This window comes from Halichoerus grypus, chromosome 9, assembly GCF_964656455.1.
Source record: "Halichoerus grypus chromosome 9, mHalGry1.hap1.1, whole genome shotgun sequence".
NCBI classification, from domain to species: Eukaryota; Metazoa; Chordata; class Mammalia; order Carnivora; family Phocidae; genus Halichoerus; species Halichoerus grypus.
Window position 1 is genome coordinate 12,324,095 of NC_135720.1, and position 20,470 is coordinate 12,344,564.

Consider the following 20,470-nt stretch of genomic DNA (forward strand, 5'->3'; position numbering starts at 1 on the left):
CTGAGCAGAAGGCAGACGCCCAACGACTGAGCCACCCAGGCGCCCATAATAAATAAAATTTTTAAAAAGAAAAAAAAAAGAAGAAAACAGAGCCCAGTAGAATCAATGAAAAACTTTATATTTATTAAGTAAAAATAAAGAGCAAAATAAAATTTCAACTTTTTTTTAAAGTAAATGAGATGGCTATAAAACCAACAGTCAATTTTAAGCTAATTCCAAATGCAGTACTAGCATGGTATATATTGCTTTAAAACCACAGCAAACCTAAATTTCATAATATAAGCTTTTTCTAAGTGTTTCAAAGGCACCAACTATGTAAAGAACATTTTAATGGAGTCAATTGTCATGAAAATGAGATTTTATGGAATAAATATTTATGAAGTCCAGGTGGGTACCTTACATTACATAATAAGCAAGTCCCAAGAATTTAACCAAATGACCAGTTCATTACTTTTGCAAGAATGAGCAAATAATGAACTGACATAAAAACTAAGATTTAAAACAAATTCTTAATAAAGTTTTCCCTTTTTTTTGAGAGAGAGAACACGTGCCCACATAAGCAGGGGGGAGGGGTAGAGGGAGAGGGAGACAGAGAATCTTAAGCAGGCCCCACGCTCAGCACAGAGCCCGACCCAGGGCTCAATCTCAGGACCCTGAGATCATGACCCGAGCCGAAATCAAGAGTCAGACGCTTAACTGACTGAGCCACCCAGGCGCCCCAATGAAGTTTTCCTTTAAATGGACTTTTTTCTATAGGTCATTATATCCAAATTAAATACACTTTGACTACTGACAATTACTGATAATGTATAAATTCCTAACTTTTGAAATTAAAGAGAATGCTAATAAGAGGTAATATTTATATATAAATGATAAAAATCTGTATTAAAAAATCATGCTACCAAAAATAAAACTACAAATGAGCTTCCACCAAGATAAAATTAAAATTTTCTGTAGAAAAAATCATTCAGAAAATACACTTATAAATACTAGTCACTAGACACATCTGTTTACAACATTTTTGAAGGGCTCCATTGGAACATTTAAAAAAGTATAAGTAATCTGTCCAGAATTAAATGTAATCAATTAAAAAGTATTCTATTCAGCCTCCCACTCCACGCACCGTATCTTCTTTTTAGGACTGAAGTGAAATCGTTTAAGCTGAAAGGTTCCTAATCAGTTTAGTTCAGAGAATAATTGAATCTGAGTTTTCTAAGAGACCACAGAGGTCACCCAGCTAGCCCTATCTTGCTTCTAATTTGAGAACCTCCTACAGTATCCTGACAGATGGGCCACTCTCTTTCTACCCAAATACACTGAGTGATGGGAAGTTCACAGCTCCATTAGGGAGCACATTCCATTGTTTAAAAACCAACTGATGGATGAGAACTCCTTCCAGGGACCTTAAACCAGTCATCCTCAAAATTCCACTAATGAAGTTAGTCTTTCTGTCATTACCAACACACACCCTACTCCTCTCTTCCTCCCAACCACCATACAAACAACAGAACTCCAATTTCATGGCTCTTCCCCTGCTCTCTCTCTCTTCTGGTTTATCTGCACAATGAAGCCAGAACATCCCTTGTAGAACAGAATAAACAAGCAAAACCAGACTATTTTTCACTGAAAATCAAACATACAAAGAAGTCCTAAGACTTCAGTCTGTGCCTCAGTGGGCTAAGAGTGCAGTGCTCTTGGTAACCACCCCCAGAGTCAACGAGTTTACAGGCCCTCATCTGTTTGGTGCCACAAGGTCTGGGAAGCTTTAGGGGGTCTAACGGAGAAAACAGAATGGAACCTCATTCCACAGCCCACACGTGTGTGCAAATTACACACTGCTACCATTTCACCCATCCAGGAGTCCCAACAACTGATCTTGGGGAAGACGAGCGAGTTTGCTGCTGAAAGCAAGGAAATGACCTAAAATAGAAGCAAAAAGGTTGTGTCTGAACACAGAGGGAAAGATTTACTGCCCAGGTTAGAGATCACACACACACCGTCAGGGCTGTTTAAATGCATGAAATGACAGAGGCCAGAGTACTATATTCTTAAGAAACAGAAGCCATTTGTTTGCAAATTAGGCTTATACAAGTATTCTTTAGCACACACCCAAAAAATCTTCTGTTCTATTTTTCTGGAAACATGAAACTCTACAAAAATATCTTCATTTTTCCAGTACTAGTAGAGAAGTAGATAGAACTTTTCCAGTTTTCTCCTAAATCTACTATAAGGAAAACCACCTAAGTAAATGAAACACGGTACCTGACACTCAGTGTTGGGAAGACACGAAGGGTAAATACTGTGGTGGACCTGCCCGCACCTGCCCCATTCACCGGAGCCAGGAGCCACCCAGCCCACTGCCACCTGGGAACGCAGAACCCTACCTTGCCAGATGAACCACATTTTTAAGAATCACTGAACACGCTTTTATATAAAATTTTCACTTTTTAAAGGTAGGCAACTAATTTAAATATCCTTAAAAGACTTCTCAAGGACACATTTTGCAGGCCCAACAAAGCTTATCCACAGCCCAGAAGCAGCCAGAAGCCCATGAGGGTGCACCGTCTGATGGAAATGGTGAAACACAAACAGAAAAATTGTAAATCCTAAAAAAGGTTTATTTAAAAGCAAGCAATCAGCAGTCCCAACTTCCTGACTTTGGAAAGCTAAATCCTGGGTCTCTAGGGACATACATCTCCACACAATCAGTTTGGCCAAGACAACCAGATGCGCACACGGGATTTCAGACAGGGGGCTGCTTCTACATTAGGGGGGTTGTAATGGGCCACACCAGCCACGGCAGCCTCCTTCCTGGGAAGCAGAGAAATCCCTTCTCCGGGAATCTTGATCTGCAGCCCAGCAGCCTCTGGACCCACATCTGTGCAGGGACACCCCCCCCCCCAATTCCCCCCAGCTCCTAGGTTTCGTTCTACTCATTGGTCCTCGCGTCTCATCGCCCCTGCTCCCTGCTCACAGGACTCGCTCTCAAGAGCAGCATCATGCTCCTCACTAAGCTTACTACTTTCTATGCTAAATATTCTATCTCCTTTACCATTACAAATGGGACACTATTTCCAAACACTCCTAACCATGGTCATTGCTGCCCAGATATTAATATCCTTCTTAGATCTAAGGTCTAGAAAGAAAGAAAGAAGGAAACGAAAAATCATGAAGCCCTGTGCCAGGACTGTTACATGTATTTTCATATTTAATTCTCACAGTAATCCTCTTTGATTTGTATTATCAGCACTACTTTGCAGATGGAGAAACTGAGGCTAAGCAAAGCCAAGTAATGTGCTGACAGTCACAAAACAAGCATAACTAGAAAACCCAAACCAAGTCTGTCTGATACCAAAGAAACAACAATATTGTCATACATATAGAAAATGGCATATCTGTGTTTAATCACTATGACAACTAATTAAAATTATTAATAATTATAAGCAAGCCTTTCTTTCTGGTGACTTTGGGGAATGGCCTGTTTTCATCCATGTAACGCAAAAGCAAATGCTCAGTCTTATCTCCACTTTATGAACAGTATCCAAATATATTACTTTTAAACCTAGCAGATACATTTAATATATAAAATTCTGAGTTATATACTAAATAAAATAGCAGAAATTTATATAACACATATACATACTAACATCCTCAACTCCATGAGGAAAATGTCTTATTACCCTCATTTTAGAGGGTAATAAGAAAATGAGGTACCAAAGCTTAAATAACCTGCCCCAGGTCACTGAACCAGGAAATGTCAGACAGTATTCAAACAACTCAGGCAATCTGACTCCAAAAAAAATCTAACTTTTATGCTTTCCAAATAGGTGTGTTTCAGTCATGGTATCCGAACTTCATTAAAGCCTAAATAAAACAGTCACCAAGGCTAATCAGAAATTCCTTTTAAATGTTCTAATGTAGATGATATAACGGTCAACCAACACAAAAGTTACCAATTATCATCAAAATTTCTAACTTTAATAAGTGCTCTCTTTGCAAATAAACCCAAAACATTACAAAACTTCCTCTTTACATGTAAGATCATGTTAAACCTGATAATTCGGTGAGAGAATAATTCACATTTAGAAACAGCTACTAGATAGACAAACTGAATCTCCAAAATCTCCTCTAGTGCCAACTGTTGAACTCATTATATATTCAGTCCAAAAATACCCACTGTGCTCTAGACACTGTTCCGGGCTGTGGAGCTTCGGGAGGACAGACAGACAAGTGTTCGGACCATACAGAATTTCTGCTCCAGGGACAGTAAGGCTGAACAGCAGGCTGATAAATACACAGGGGAGAAAACTATCAGGTAGGACGACAGCACTTTGCAGAGAATTAAAATGGGCGGCCACTTTAGGTTGGGTAGACAGAGATGGGTCTCTCAGAGGCAGCACCCTGAATTGAGATCCAAAGGGCGTGAAGCAGCACTGGAAAGATGGGACAAAGTGCCACCTGGGAAGTGATGCTAGTGTCTGTGAGCCTCTGCATTGCAAGCGTGAACTGCAGACACTGCAAACATTTCCAGGGAATGACTTGCAACCATTCCAAACACTGCTTTGGGAACTCTTCCGCTCTCTGCTTTAGTACTTAAACTGAAACACCGAGACATCGACTAGTAAAACACCTCCATCCGAAGGAAACAGCCTTAATATAATCGGAACCTTACCTTTCCTCAGGGGCTTCTTAATGTCCAAGTGTCCTGAGCTTACCTGAGCTTACAACCCCAGCTAGAAATGATAGATCTGTTCTTCAGCAGGATGTACTGTTTGGAGCTCGAGCATGTGCTCTATCAGTATTTGGTACATAAAGAGACGGACATGAACGTTTGCCAAGCTGCGACTTCCCCAGCTGAGTTCCCAGAGAGGATGGGTGTACCATATTCCACAGAGAGAGGATCATCCAGCACATCAAATTACAGCGCGTTTATAATAAGCCATTCAGATATGGTGCCCCACTGCCCACAGGAAATTCAACTTCCAGCCCGAACCTGAGGAATCCACTGTGGCTTTCCCCACCCAGGTCCATATACAAAGAGCAGTTAACAGAGTTACATGGGAAACAGACACACAACTGACATACATTAACACCTCTGAGATGCACAAGTGCCTTAAACTTACCCCTAGAGGCAGGGGAATAACACTTAAGTGTTCTTCATTCATTCATCCAGAACGAGCTGGCTGAAGGGGTAATTCAAGCACACAGCCCTGGCAAAAGAAAACAAGAAGGTGATAAGAAACCATTTTTTTTATTATACTTTTGTAATTAAAGCTCAGTTTTTCAACATTGTGCTGTATCTTGGGCTTGATTCAAAAAGGGAGCAACTAAAAAAAAAAAAAAATCAGAAGTTAAAGTGGTTAACTATAAAGGAAATATGAGGGTCCTCCCCACATCCTAAACGGAGAAGCAGATTTACTCTAACCACATAGCCAAGCCATTTTACAGATAGATATATGGAGCGGGGGAAGAAAAGAGGGAGAAAGAACAGACAGAGGAGAAGAAATAGACAAATAGATGGAGGATTAGACAACCAGACAAAGCCTAGTGTGATCAAGCCACAGCGCCAGGGCTGGGAGTAGAGTAGTGAGTAAAAGAGAAGGTCTCTGCTCTCAATGAAATGAACTTCATTCAAGCGGGAGAAAGCAGTCAAAACAACACAAGAAACAAAAATATCCTACAGCAATATGTGCAATGTAGACACCTAAACAGGGATGATGAGATAGTGAGTTTGGACAAGTGGCTACTTTAAATTGGAAGGTCAGGAAATGACTCTCAGAGATGGCCAACAAGGCTGAGATCCCAGTGCTACTTTGAAGGAAATGATCTGCCGGGCAGAGGGACCAGCCAAGACCCTAATAAGAACCAGGGTGGCAGAGGCAGTTATCACAGACTGTGGGGCAGAATCCATATACAAGTGGGTTGAGTCAAAGAACGAGTTGCATTACTTATGAAGCAGGTGGTTTCTGGGTCCTCTCATATTATGGAGAACAATACCTTCTTCCGTTGTTTGATGCGCTGCCCAGTGACATATTAAAATTCGTGGCCCCATTAGTCAACATACCAGAAAGTACCTCCCTTTTCTTTCATTTTTAAAAATGTTAAACAGATTGCTTTCAGAGACTGAGACTTGTCTTTTTATAAGACATTTCACCTCGGCTATGTACATAAAATACTACTTTATGGTAATAATTGTGTACTGTGGGTTACAGCCTTGATAAAGAATGCAGGCTTCGGAGCCAAAAGATTGGGGTTCAACCCCTCAGCTTCCCCATTACCACCTGAGCGAGCCCAGCCTGATTATTTAAATTGTCTGAGCCTCTGGTTTCTCCAACTATGAAGCAGAAATATTATCTGCTTTGCAGGGTTATTCCAAGTACTTAATGGGATAACACGCATAAAATATTCAATTAACTGGCTGAAACATGAAATGCTCAATCGAAGTGGCAATAAAGTACTTTCATTATAAATAGCTGCTATTGGGAAAGGTGTGGTTATCACAATGATTCATACTACAGAAATACACCTATATAACTTGACACAGAAGAGATAATAATTTTCATTTATATAGATTCACAGACTATTCTATGGGTGGACCTTTAAAAACCAGCCCAAGCTCTCTCTCTTTAGGTGAGAATTTAAAACTAAAAGAGGTACGCTGACTTGCCCAAGGTGATATAATTGGTCCAGAGAAAATTTTTAGAAACATGAAATATTTGGTCAAGAATGCCTGCCTCATTGGGGCACCTGGTTGGCTCAGTCGGTTAAGTGGCTGACTCTTGATTTCAGCTCAGGTCACGATCCAGGGTCCTGGGATGGAGCCCTGCGTCAGGCTCTGTGCTCAGCAGGGAGCCTATTTAAGGATTCTCTCTCCTCTGCCCCACCTCCCCACCCCTTGCTTAAAATAAATTTAAGATTTTAAATAAATATTAGAAAAAATAAAGAATGCCTGCCTCTTATCCTATATAGATATAATTTCCTTTAATTTTTATTTTCTTTTAAGTAATTTCTATGCCCATTGTGGAACTCAAACTCACAACCCTGAGATCAAGAGTTGCACACTCTACCAACAGAGCAAGCCAGGCACCCCAAATTTTTAATTCATTTTGGAATTAACCCAGTATGGACAAGAAAATATTCTTTTAAGAAAATATTTTTAAATGGTAAGAATGGAAAATTGAACAATCAGTGGCTTCTATCTAAATAGATTACACTGACAATTTTTAAAAGCCAAGAATTGTCCTATTTTGCTGATGGCCTAATAGATGGTTATTTACTAATCAAGAAATTATAAAATATAAGATCTGCTGCATTTAAACTTTCCCAACGATAATAACAGATATTGAGTCTCCAGTACCTATTATGTGACAGAAGTTTCCATACATTAATTCTGAATACCCTGCCATTTCATGAATGGGAGTTTTTTTATTCTCCAGGCCTTTGCACATACCTGCCCTGCTAGGAATGCCTCCTTGGAGAACTAACTCCTAATTGCCCCTCAAGACCCAAGTTAAGCGGCGCCTGGGTGGCTCAGTTGGTTAAGGGTCTGCCTTCAGCTCAGGTGATGATCTCGGGGTCCTGGGATTGAGCCCCATGTCGGGCTCCCTGCTCAGCAGACAGACTGCTTCTCCCTTTCTCTCTCCCTCTGCCTCTCCCCCTGCTTGTGCTCGCTCTCTCTTTCAAATAAATAAAATCTTTAAAAAAAAAAAAAATGACCAAACTTAAGTGTCCCCTCTTCCGTGAAGCCTTCCCCGACCTCGTACCTCCCCCGGCCTCCACCAAGCCCTGAGGCTCTATCCCTCCCTCATTGCCCTCACCGCTCGATCAAATTTAGGCAATGGCGTGCCGTGATTTCTTTCTCACTTGTCTGTCTCCTTAAACAGATTCTGATTGCTTTCCAAGTGAAGGGCTCATCCTACCTTTGCTTTCCTGACGTCTAGCAAAGTGTCTTACACCTGGGTGCTTAATAAATATATGACATAGACTGGTGGATGAACTGATGCCCGTCTAGGCATTGCCATAAAGGTATTGTTTCAGATGTGATTCACATTAAATCGGGAGACTCTGAGTAAAGCAGATTGCCCTCCATGTGGGTGGGCCCCATCCAATCAGCTGAAGGCCTAGAGAGCCAAGGCTGAAGCTTCCTGAAGACGCAATTCTGCCTCCAGACTGCAAAAGAGAAACCCTGCCTGAGTGTCCAGTCTTCAACCGTGCAGAATTTAGACTCAAGATGGCAATGTCAACTGCAGCCTGAGTTTCCACGCTGCTGGCTGGACCTATGGATTTGGGACCTGCTAGCCCCCACAATCACATGCAACAATTCCTTAAAATCTCTCCTTGGGGAGGACGGTGGGTAGGTAGGAAGACAGGCAGGCTCCTATTGGTTTTGCTTCTCTGGAGAATCCTGGTTCCTAGAACTACTAATCATTTTGGATTAAAATAATTTTAGGCAGGGTTACAGAATGTTTGAGGCACATTGACTTCAACCTTGTTCGTTTTGCAGACGAAGAACATGAGGCCCGTGAGGACAAATTAGAGCTGTCACACAGACCGTGGGCAAGAATGAGGACCCAAACTCAGATCGCCGAACTCGCTCAGCTATGTTCCCAGAACCGATGACATGGTTTTGTCACTGTGACAAATTAGTGGTTGCCAAGATTTCTTGGATCCCCATGTCTTCTTTGTGGCCTTTTCCACTTCCATATGAATTCCAAGGCCACATGAACAATTAATTTCCATCTGGTAGGATGGACTGCAACCCATTTTCAACAGGTGGATATTTTCTTAGTAGCATAGATGGGTTTGGGGCACCTGGTTGGCTCAGGCAGAGAGCATGTGATTCTTGATCTCGGGGTCATGAGTTCAAGCCCCACGTTGGGTGTAGAGATTACTTAAATAAAAACTTTAAGAAAAAATAGTGTAAATGGGTTTCAGCTACTAACTGATGCCATATTTTAAGGTGAGTTAACAACGGGACAGGTACTGCAATATCCTGTGACTACAGAAGACCTAACGGGGCCCTTTGTGTAGTGAAGTGCATGAGCTGCAAGGCATGCTAGGTAACCTACATCTACAGTAAAACTCTAGCAAGTTTACGATTTCAGTTATACAAAGAGTGTGTCGTATCCGTAACAGTATACAGGCACGTGCGGACAGAGACATCAATCAACAGATTGCACTCATGAATGCCAGCCAGTCCTGGGGCCCGGGAGCCGCCTGCCGACTTGTCACCATGACATCAATTTAATCTAACATGAACTGATCTGACATTTTTCTCCCTTGATATTTGTGATGAAAAGCTGTTCACTTTTACAATGTTTTACAAAGATACTACCCTTTTAGTCTTCCCTGAAAGCTGAATATAATTGGACCTTCAGCCACATCATAGTTAAAGGAAGGCCACACCTAAGAAAGCTACCACATTAATCAAACTACAAGCTTATTGTCAAGCCCTGGGCTAAGTCACAGTGTCCAGTGTTTATAAAACTTTCACTGCTGAGCAACAAGAGTGTGAGAGCCTGCAGCCATCAGTGCAATGACCAGCACTGAAACTGGTGGGGAAGACAAAGATAGTTACTACTCCTTAACCCATGTCCTTAAAATAGGCTCCCCGACCCAACTACCTAAAAAGAATGCATTTCTCACCGAGAAATTTCCACAATTCACACCTTCTTCAAATTAAATCTCCTCCGTAACCACCATCTCTCTGAATTTAAAAAAAAATGTTTTAAAATTTCTGGGTTTACTCTAGTCTTGCTATCAGCTAGGCCGCTTATCAATTCAGCGACTCAATGTTTGTAGTAAAACAAGATACTGGGAAGTTTTCCAGGAGCAAGAAATTCAACTCCATTAACCCCTCACAGGAGCCGGGTCTCTGCCATCTGACAGAGCCCCCCCACCAGACCTCCATTCACAGGTGGATTATTATCATCGCAGTCTCTCAGCCCATAGAGACTTCCGAGACATAACGGACAAACCCTCTGTGGCTCTCACTCCCAGGCAGGAGGTAAGACTGCCTTCATGATGGGACGAGCGCACCCGCCTCTCATGCTGAAACTCGCACCTTGTTCCTGCACAGTGCACTCTACTGGAATCAGATGCCGCCCTTAACAGAAAGAGACGGGACAGTCACCCGGTAGACAATAGAATGTTACAGAATCCACCATTCATGACAAAGGGATGACTAATTAAAATGAAAATAGAAGTTTCAGTCTATCCTCCCCAAACGGCAGACTTCTATCCACAGGTAGCATACATTTACTGCTTAGCACGAACCAAGTGCCAGCAAGGTCCTTGTTATTTATAAAATGGCTCATGTGAAACACCGGGCCGGGGGGGGGGGGGGGCCCTCAATGAGCAGCTGGAAGCAGGACGGGGCGTATCCATTTGGGCCACTGTATTCCATAGGCTGGTTTCTGTTTAGAATAAGCCTTCCCTAGGATTCCCACAAAGTTCATGTATCCAGGGACAAAATTCAAGGACGCAAAAGTTGACCTGAGTCCCGGATGTGCAGGACATTTACTAAGTTAATTAAGGTCAATTCAGGGAGTATTTGTTGAACGTCTATTATGTTCAAGGCACTAGGCTAAGTGCTGGGAATAGGATGTTGACCGAGAGCCTATAAACAAATAAGCCAGGGTCACAGAACATTGTGGGGACAACAGGGTCCAGAGGGGTAAGGTACTGTGGAAGCACAGAGGAGTGGCCCCAAGCCCAGCCATCAAGACAGACCCAAATTCAATAATAATGCCCACATCACAAAAATTACCTGGACTCACTGTCCCGATACAACAGAAGGGATCTTTCTCCACGAGGATTCCATCAACGTTTTAAAACATGTCCACATATTCTTTGACACTGGTCCTACGGAGGAGGGTGGACCAGTCTATGCCCCCTCCCTTGAGTCGGCTTCAACCTATAGGAGCACAGCAGACTTGACACGACAGGATTTCCACAGGCAGGTCAGAAAAGGCCACACATTTCCATCTGGCTTTCTCGGAGTCCTTCACCTGAAGCCCTGAGGGAGCGTACACCTGGCATCATCTTTGGTTTCCTCAATCCCTATGTTTACCTGACACTCATCACCGTATTTTCCAACACAAGCAAAGACACTAAGGATCCTATTCCATCCCGTGCCAGGACAAAAGAAACCGCCCCAGCATTGATGTGTTAAAGCCATCACTGAACTTTGGCTTCCAGACTGAGGATGACCCTCCTCCAGTTGACTGACAGAACTCCAGGAATGGTGGGGAGGACCTTCTTTAGTACATTATGGCGGTACAAGAATCCTTAGCACTTCCAAAACCACGGCATCTATGCACCACACTCACACGTGAAGCGTTCGGGGAGGCTTGCACCCACTTTAAAACACAGTGCTAGGCCCACAGAAAACAGACAGGAGCCAGGCAATCTCCTCATACGTAAGACACTTAAAACTGTGTGTGGCCAGGAGACCACCTGGAGGATCATGGCAGGAAACACCTGCTTTCCCCCTCTTCTCCCCTGGGAGACAACTGTCCTGCCCATTTCTACCCTTTCTTCTAGCCCCGTCAACACTCAGAACCATCCCATCACCATACCTAGCATCCATTTAAAGAGAGGAGAGAGGGGCACCTGGGTGGCACAGTCGGTTAAGCATCCAATTCTTGGTTTCGTCTCAGGTCATGATCTCAGGGTCGTGGGATCAAGTCCCGTGTCGGGCCCCACACTCAGCTTGGAGTCCGCTTGCATTTCTCTCTCCCTCTTCCTTTACCCCTCCCCCCTGCACTCTCTCTCTCTCACTGAAATAAACAAACAAACAAACAAACAAATAAATAAATAAATAAAATTTTCCGAAAGGAAGATTCATGGGATTCCTGGCTGGCTCAGTCAGAAGAGCGTGTGACTCTCGATACTGGGGTCATGAGTTCGAGCCCCACATTGAGTGCAGAGATCACTTAAATAAAAAACTTTAATTAAAAAAAAAAGGAAGATTCATAAACAAACATAACAGGATGCTTGGGGGGGCAGGAATTGTTAAAAATGAAGCAGTACCTCCCACAGTTAACTGTCTTCTTAGATGTCTCTCCATCTATCATATTCTTGCACCTGTTTAGTTTGACCAACACAAGCTCTAAGCATAACAAGGCTCTCTCTCTAAGCACAACAGGCAAAACACCCCACATGAACAGCTAAAGAAACTACTGAAGGAAATTCTATCCATTTATTCTTTACACAGACAGCTTACATTGGTGCAATATTATCATTTCCTCTACCCCCCATCCTTAGAGTGAGGGGAGTCTTCCTTTTCATTCAGTAACTGAAGAAGCATAGGGATAAAAGAATAAATGCAATCAAATGAGGTACCATCGAAAAACTTAAATTAGCAAATTAGCACCATACGATAGCCTCTAAAAATGGCAAGCGACAGCACACAAGGAGAAGGTATCCTACCTACAATATGGATTCAAGTGCTCCTTCAGCAAAAGGGGGGAAAACTGAAAGGGCCTACTGACCTTAAAGCAGGAAACATTTGTACATCCCTTCAAAGGGCAGGCATCTGAAATGCACCTATAAAACTAATTCATCAACCACTTTTGTATCAAGAAGTATGTTCAAATCAGTTCCAGATCCTGAGCCATCCACAGGGAACCTCTCATTAAACACCCTTCACTGAATACCTGTGGAATGAATGGCCCTGGGAAGCCGAAAAGGTCCAGAGCAAGGCTGACGGCATGCCTCCCACGCTGTGCGAGTGGACCACAGGAAATAATGAATCGGGGTCACCTACCTTTGCCATAGAGCTTGAATGAGCCAGAACTTTACCTCATTCCAAGCCTAGACATAACTGCTGAAAAGGGGCGTATTATACAAAAGATATTTGTGGGGTTTTTTCCAGAAGATTTGTTTATATAGACAGTGTAACCAATGATCCCTTTCACAGTGCCTTGCAAGTAAATAACTGTTAAATGACTATATGGGGGAGAATGAGGGAAGGAAGGAAGAAAGGAAGGAATGATCAAATAGTGATGCAAATGATTTCAACCTTCCGTGGCAGGTGATTCAAGCAAGAACCCTTGGATTTCAGTAAACCCTGGAAAGATTTGTTCCCACGTGCTCTAACACTCTACACTGCCACACGGGCTACTGCAGGTGACTAAAATATTTCATCCTCCTAAACTTTCTGGAGCTGCCACACTTTTCCTCCCTAGAGACAGAGCACAAGCTAATACCTCAATGGACAAAAAAGTATTTTCAGACTGGCCCCCTCCCTGTAGACCTCCAGGAAACAATGATTTCAAAGTCATGAACTTAACTGAGAAAGTTCATGCTATAGAACCCACCAGAAAAAGCATCAAGTTCTCCCCGAGCAAGGTTCATTTTGACTGCTTTAACTGTTACCCTGGTGACATCTCACAGGTTCATCCCAAGGCTGGGGGATGTTGGTCAGGGTGTGAAACATTATTTCAGATGCTATTTTTATAGCAACATAATTCACAGCACTTGATGTCACTGTAACTTAAAGGAAACATACTTGACACTTGAAGAGACCACGTTGTTTTTACCTAACATTTCTGCTCAAAGTGAAATATTTAGGAAAGAGGACACTTGTGCCTATACATCCTTGCCCGCAAAGTGTATTCTTTTACTTCTGAAAATAAAGAATTGGTGACGTTTGTAGTAAATTCTCCTTTAAACACCCTTCACAGATGTTCTAATGTCCTCCCACTGACGAACAATACAAGCGAGATAAAAAGTAGCCGCTCACAGAGAAGGCCCCTGTGGCTCCCGTGTCAGCGGTATGGAAATCAGAGATAAGGTTTTGAACAATGCTAACCAATACGAAACTGATAGCCACAGTACAGATAATGACGTCTTTCTGGAAGGTGAGAGAAACACTTGCCAGAACACTGTTTTGGCTTTTGATTCAATTAATTTTACAGAAAGCAGCCCATGTTGGCATTCCGGTGATCACGCGGCTATCGCTGCTTCACTTCATGACCCAAGGAGCAAACCGACATCGGGAACTTTTTAAACAAAGCAAATCCTAGGACCCATAAAAATTCAACCTACAGCTTGACACTAGGTACACCCGAACCTTCAGGTGGATTAACTGTAGGTGACGAGTAGCCCATTTTACACTGAGTAACATTTAAGTCCCTGTTAACAGCAAGGTGCTATGCTGGGCACTGTGAACACATGATGTAAGAATGAATCAGGCACAGCACCACTTATCGAAGGGCCTAGGGCTAGTAGGGGAGGAAAGACAGCAAAGACGTTATAAATTATATAAAGAGGCAAGGCAAATCAGCCATCGGGGTGAGAGCAAGCTGGTGCTGTGAAAAAGAATGCCAGAAACTTCCCTTGGTTTAAAAAAAAAAAAAATGCATTGAATCTATCCAAAACAGACATCTTCAACAGCAATGCCACTAAGATTATCAACCGAAACTAGAGGAGAATGTAGTTTGGATCCAGCTTAAAAAGAGAAGAAAACAAAACATACTTACAAGAAAACCTCAATCTCTAGAATGAAACAAACTACATAATTTTTTAAAGGGTTTGAAGGAGGGACACCTGGGTGGCTCAGTTGGTTAAGCATCTGCCTTTGGCTGAGGTCAGGATCCTGGGATCCTGGGAACAAACCCCCTGTCGGGCTCCTTGCTTAGCAGGGGAGCCTGATTCTCTTTCTCCCCCTTGCTCATGCTCGCTCGCTCTCTCAAATAAATAAGTAAATAAAATCTCTAAAAAAATAAATAAATAAACAAAGGTTTGGAGGATGCAGGGAATCCATTTCCAGAGATGAAGGCAGATCCTACATCCGTATACAAGAGCAGGCTGGGATCCAGAAAGATGGTCCAGGGTGACAGCCTCTGGAGCATACAGAACGCCAGGCAGCAATGGGCTGGGAGTTCAGACCAGGACAAGATTAACGCCAGGCTCAGGGCAGAGCAGGGCGGCCTTGCTGGTGGACCCGGCCTTGACGTGAGGAAGCAGGGAGGCCATGCATTCTTATAAGGAGAGGGGGACAGGGACGCCTGGGTGGCTCAGTTGGTTAAGCAACTGCCTTCGGCTCAGGTCATGATCCTGGAGTCCTGGGATCGAGTCCCGCACCCGGCTCCCTGCTCAGTGGGGGGTCTGCTTCTCCCTCTGACCCTCTTCCCTCACATGCTCTCTGTCTCTCATTCTCTCTCTCTCTCTCTCAAATAAATAAATAAAAAAAAAAAAAAAAGGAGAGGGGGACAGCACAGACAAAGGACAGAGAGACCAGGACCTGAGGCCCAGAGGACATGGACAAGCATGGAGTGTGATGCTGCACCAGGTGAAGTGAGTGCAGGCGGGGAAGCAGATCAGGACGGCCCACGACAGACACCCCCGGAGTCTGAGCTGTCACTTGGGCTGTAGTCATTAGAAGACAACTTTGAGAGAAGTCACGTGCCAGCATCGGTGGGCCCCTCCTGCCGACACCAGACCAGCACCATCCATCTGTACTGAAGGACCATTAATTGAAAGGAGTTCGTAACGATGCAAATAAACTGGAAATCCCAGAGTGTGCTTGCAAAAGAGAAAAGAGCTCAGTCTTAAGAATGCTGGAGTGTACGGTGAGAGGTTAGGGACAAAGTCGGGACCTGCCCCTTAGTCATTCACCCACGTCTCTAAACCTCATTTCCCTCCACGCAAAATAGAAAGGATCACATCCACCTTCCAGACTGTTGTGAAAACAAAATGAGAAAAAAAAAAATCTTTAAATTACCTGCCATAGGGCCTGGTCCAAGTTAATAAAGGTTAGACAATAAATGTTCGTTCTCTCTTCTTGTCCTGGTTTCTGTAAAGCAGAAATAAATGCAGGCTTTCTTCCACAGTGAGCAGTCCTAATAAAAACTCTGACTTATTTTTAACTAGCACAAGGCTACCAAGATGACTCAGTAATGCCAAGGTTAGCCTCCGTTACTAACAAATACTGTAAAACATTTTTTAAAAAATATTTCTTTAGGAACTGAGTAGGTAGGTAAATTATAAGTTAAAAGGAAAATGTAAATTGAGAAACCCGCACAGTCAGATTCAGAAACTGTTGTGTTTCCGTATCTATCACAATGTTCTAGAACTATTTTCATAATATTCTAAAATAATAATTAATTAGGTCATTGAAGCCTTCTCTAATGACAGAAAAGCATGGGAGCCTTCTGAAGGGTCAGGCTATCTACCACAGGGCTATATCTGAGTTTAGTGTAAGGCTAAGCCTATACGATTGTTGTGGGATTTTTTTTAAAAATTTTAATGTAATGCTACATCCAACTTGGGGCTCAAACCCATGACCCTGAGATCGAGAGTCGCACTGTCTACCAAATGAGCCAGCCAGGAGCCCCAGGATTGTTGTTCTTTAAAAATAAATTATCTGCCAACTAAGAAAGGTACGCAGCATGCTTAAGGAGTTTACAGAATAAGCAGCTTCCTGTTCTTCAAGCCCAATTTACTATGGGAATTGTTGAGAAATCAGCAAATGTTATGGCAAATGTATTAAACGTGAACTCTGTGTATGCAAAATTAAAAGAACTGGGGGGAATTTTAAATACTCGGTAGCTGGATGTAACTGAAGGTGTTGCTATGTTACGTGTTCGGGAGTTTGCTCTCCCCATGGCTGTCCATTCAGCATCCAATCTCCACCCTCTCTCGGGACCAAATCAGAGTCCACATCAACTAGCATCAAATTACTTACTACATCTAACCTCCTTGTGCCTCCCTAAACAACTATAACCACAGAATTTCCCTAGATTGAAAGTATTTCAGACCTTTAATTGTAATTACTTCAGCATGGAATTTGCAACATATTTCCCAAGGGTATTTTAATAGGTATTTCATAAGGATGAAAAATTAAATCTTCAATTGGAAAGTGGCTGCAAATGGAGAGGAGGTAGGAAAGGACAGTAGCATATGCATTTCATGGCCCATGAATGAATGCTCCACCTCCTTCAGCCTCTTCAACCACTGCAGGAACTTGACACCCCAAGCCTCACACCCCAAATCAATTACTATTAATAACAGCTGCACCCCACTATCCTCGCCCAGAGCGGCACCTGCACCCCACCATCCTCACCCAGAGCTGCTCTGAGACCCAATTCTCTCTCACCACTCTACCAGCCTCCCCTCCATCCTCAAATTCCCCTAGGCCCTTGTGCGATGAACACTGATGGCCCCATCCCCAGCTCTATGGACAACTGAGAATCTAATACTATTTTAAGTAAGTACTGGGATTTGTTCTCAAGACAGAAAGTACATCAATCATAGTTTAGGAACTAATAGCATCTTCATTCCTTAGGAAGAACTTAATAAACATATAAGAGAAAGGCTTATTGAGAATAATTTAAAAAGCTATTGTCCTCAAAAAACCACTGTTTTCAAAAGAAATAATGTTAAATAAACTTATCATTGTGTTCAATTTATTAGGGAAGATTAATATGCTTAAACCTTATCCAGATATTTTCAAGTCACAGTACACTCTTTTACAAAAGACTAACGTTCCAAGTAAGTCACCTCTGATACAGAAAGGAACTCATGACTACATCTGTTGTTACTAATTATCTTTTGGTTGGAACCCCTGTACCCAGAGCAGCAAATGAACAATAATATCCCCTATGGGTCAAGCATGGATTAATATGACTTGTGTACGACCTGGGACCACAAAAACACCATCAGTATGGTATTATACTTGCTGTGGGTCTTCCTGTGGATCACAAATGCAGCATCTTGGTCCTAGCGATGATCTACTATGACACTAAGGCTCTGGGAAAAGCACCTTCAGGTCTCTCTCCATCCAGACTCACACTCCCAGTGTGAATTTTCCACCTCCCAGACTCAAAGGGATTTTGTGGGGATTACTGATGTCTGAAAGACCTTTCATCTTTGGGGATGAAAGGAGCTAATGAGTATTTGTTGGGAAGCACTCCCACTCTGCCCTATGGGAAGGCTCGGAATTCTCTTCTGAGGGTGTCTGCTGCAGGTAGGAAAATGTTACGTTTGAAGTGGGAACTATGACAGACTTTTAATTATGGGGCGGTGGGGTAGCTAGCTGCTACACAGAGACAGGAGCCCTTCAATTCTAATTTTTCCTCGGCTGCAGCGGTGGGTGTGACCTCGAGCCTCACCCTCTGGCTCTGTAAATCCAGGTTAAGCACACAGAGCCCCCTCTGAGAAGCAGGGCTTCTAATCAGAGGAAATCAAAGTAGAAACATCTGTACATATTGCAATTCTATAGAGTCCGACTTGGCTATAGTCTCAGGCCCTTCTTTAACACTACTTAGTCAATAAGAAACAGGAAAAGAGCCATAGACAACTAAAAATGGACAATAATGCAATCTCCTACAGGGTTTTTATCAAGTCCTGTGATGTTTCAACTTGAACAGCAAACTTTAAGCATGATAAAAACCAACTTACAAGTGGCATCTAAAAGAAAACCGATTTAGGTCCTAATAAGAAATATGGAGTTTAATTCTAACCGTTGACTATCGTTTCTCTAGGAACACTTTTCATTTGTCACAAAATCTAAGAAATGCTCCCTGCACAACTTCTTGCATACCTGTTCTCTACCGGGTTCCTCCACTTCCCCGCCCCCCCCACCACCACTTCCCGCCTCCCTCCCAAGCTCCCCCACACCTCTACCCATCTCCACCGTGTTGCTCAGCCTGAGCTTGGTCTGCATCTGTCCACCTTCAACATCCTCCCTTCTGGGTGGCTTTGTGGCTTTCACCACTGCTCACGACAGCCCAGGCTCCATCCCTGGCTTCCATGGCTCTTCCAGACCTCCTGGCTGTGCCCCCTCAAAATCAAGAAGACCCAAACTAAAGTTATTATTTCCAACCCTACCTTGCCCCCAAATAACCCCGTTCTGGGTACCCAAACCAGGATACTGGCCACCTCTCTGGCCACTGTCACAAGACAGAAGGCTGTCAGTTACCCCAGGCAGGCGGCTGGCTGCCTCATCAAGTTAGATGCCAGTAAATCCTCAGGCTCCTCCTTCCTCACTATCTTCTTCACATGGGCCTCCCTGTCCTTCGGCAGCCTGCAGGAGCTGACCCCAGCCCTGCCTCTACTGCTTCCTGCTGCCTGTTTCTAGTCCTTTCTCCGTCCACACATCTCCCCTCCATACAGCAGCCAGAGGAAAATTCTAAGGCACAAGTCTGATCCTGTTACCTTCCGGTTTGAAGCCTTTCAATATGATTACAAGTCCCAGACTGCTTTTCGTGGCAAAGGAAATTCCACTGGCCCTCCCAGCTCCTGTCCTACGGGCCCCCGATGCAGCTCCCTGCAGCCCATAGCATACCATGTACCCCAGTGCCTCCACGCCTTCCCTCCCTGCTAAACTGCCCCCCTCCGCTTCAATGGCAAATGTCTCTTCACTCCCAAGACCACTTCACATGGCTCTTCTGAGACAGCGTCCCTAACATCATATATGAGGGATAAACAATCTTTACTTTCAGATATATCACTGCTCTGGGGTCAAATCTCTATCAGAGCACTCACCACACTTTGCAGAAACTCTTTGCCCATCTGCTTCACTAGGGCACAAACTCTGTTCAAGGAGACTTTCTTCAGCATTCCTAACATGGGGCATGGAAAAGTCTGCATGAGCAATAACTGTTCAATGAGTGAATGACGTAATAAACAAATCCATGTTCTGGAATACAGCAGTTTAATCTAATAAACCCATTCTAAAATGCTCCATCCACTTTTTTCCTATCATCTGGAAAACCAAAGTGACTTCTGGTCCAAGAGTCTCCACGTTTTGATGAAGATCACAGAGAGACATGCCCCAAAGTTGTCTGGGAAGCCAAAGTGCACCTATTCATGTCTATAATGCGCAAACACACTTTTAAAAAAAAATATTGCTTATGTATTCAAAGCCCAAGCTGAACCAGAGGCTTAGCAGTAAAGACACACTTAAATAAAGGCACTTTCTTGGGAACTGAGTCCAATCTCTCCTCAGGGCATCATCATCCCAACATAAATTTTCCTTTAAAAGACTAAGACAATTAATTTACCTCATGTCTTTAAGCCCTTTTGCCCTTGGTTATTTATCATTTCCCAGTTTAACTCATCATAAAGAAATTCCTGAAGAACAGCCTTAAAGACAGGAAGGATATGCTTACCAGAAACCTTTCTTAATGAATACAAACCATACAGTATAGGTTTTTTGTTTTGTTTTGTTTTTTTGAACAGCCAAAGTAAACCAAATTTCAACTTTAAAAAGAAGGAGCTGTCCAGATAGCACAGTGCAGTTGATACGTAGGATGATAAAATTCATGGCACAGGTGAAAAAAGGAAAGACAATCTATTTCTTCAATATCCCATTATTTCCATTGCCTTTAGTTACGTAATGGTGGGAAGCTACATCATGACTCAAAACTGTGGACACAGCAAATCATCTGAACTTGTTTTTATTTTTTTACATATTTCATATATATATATATATATATATATATATATATATATATAATAC

The 20,470-nt window shown here is 42.9% G+C and overlaps 1 protein-coding gene across 6 annotated transcripts in view; it reads right to left on the minus strand.

Annotated features, from left to right (window-relative positions):
• Nucleotides 1-20,470, minus strand: part of TIAM2 (TIAM Rac1 associated GEF 2) — a 228,988-nt gene that overhangs the window by 135,160 nt on the left and 73,358 nt on the right. For 5 of the 6 annotated variants that reach the window (XM_036112076.2, XM_078054538.1, XM_078054539.1 and 2 more), the window contains one exon: nt 5,124-5,210. The gene's annotated coding sequence lies outside the window, so the exon portion shown is untranslated. Of the gene's footprint in view, nt 1-5,123; nt 5,211-10,768; nt 10,958-20,470 lie in introns of those variants that run through there. The other variant, XM_078054537.1, reaches the window with a different exon arrangement.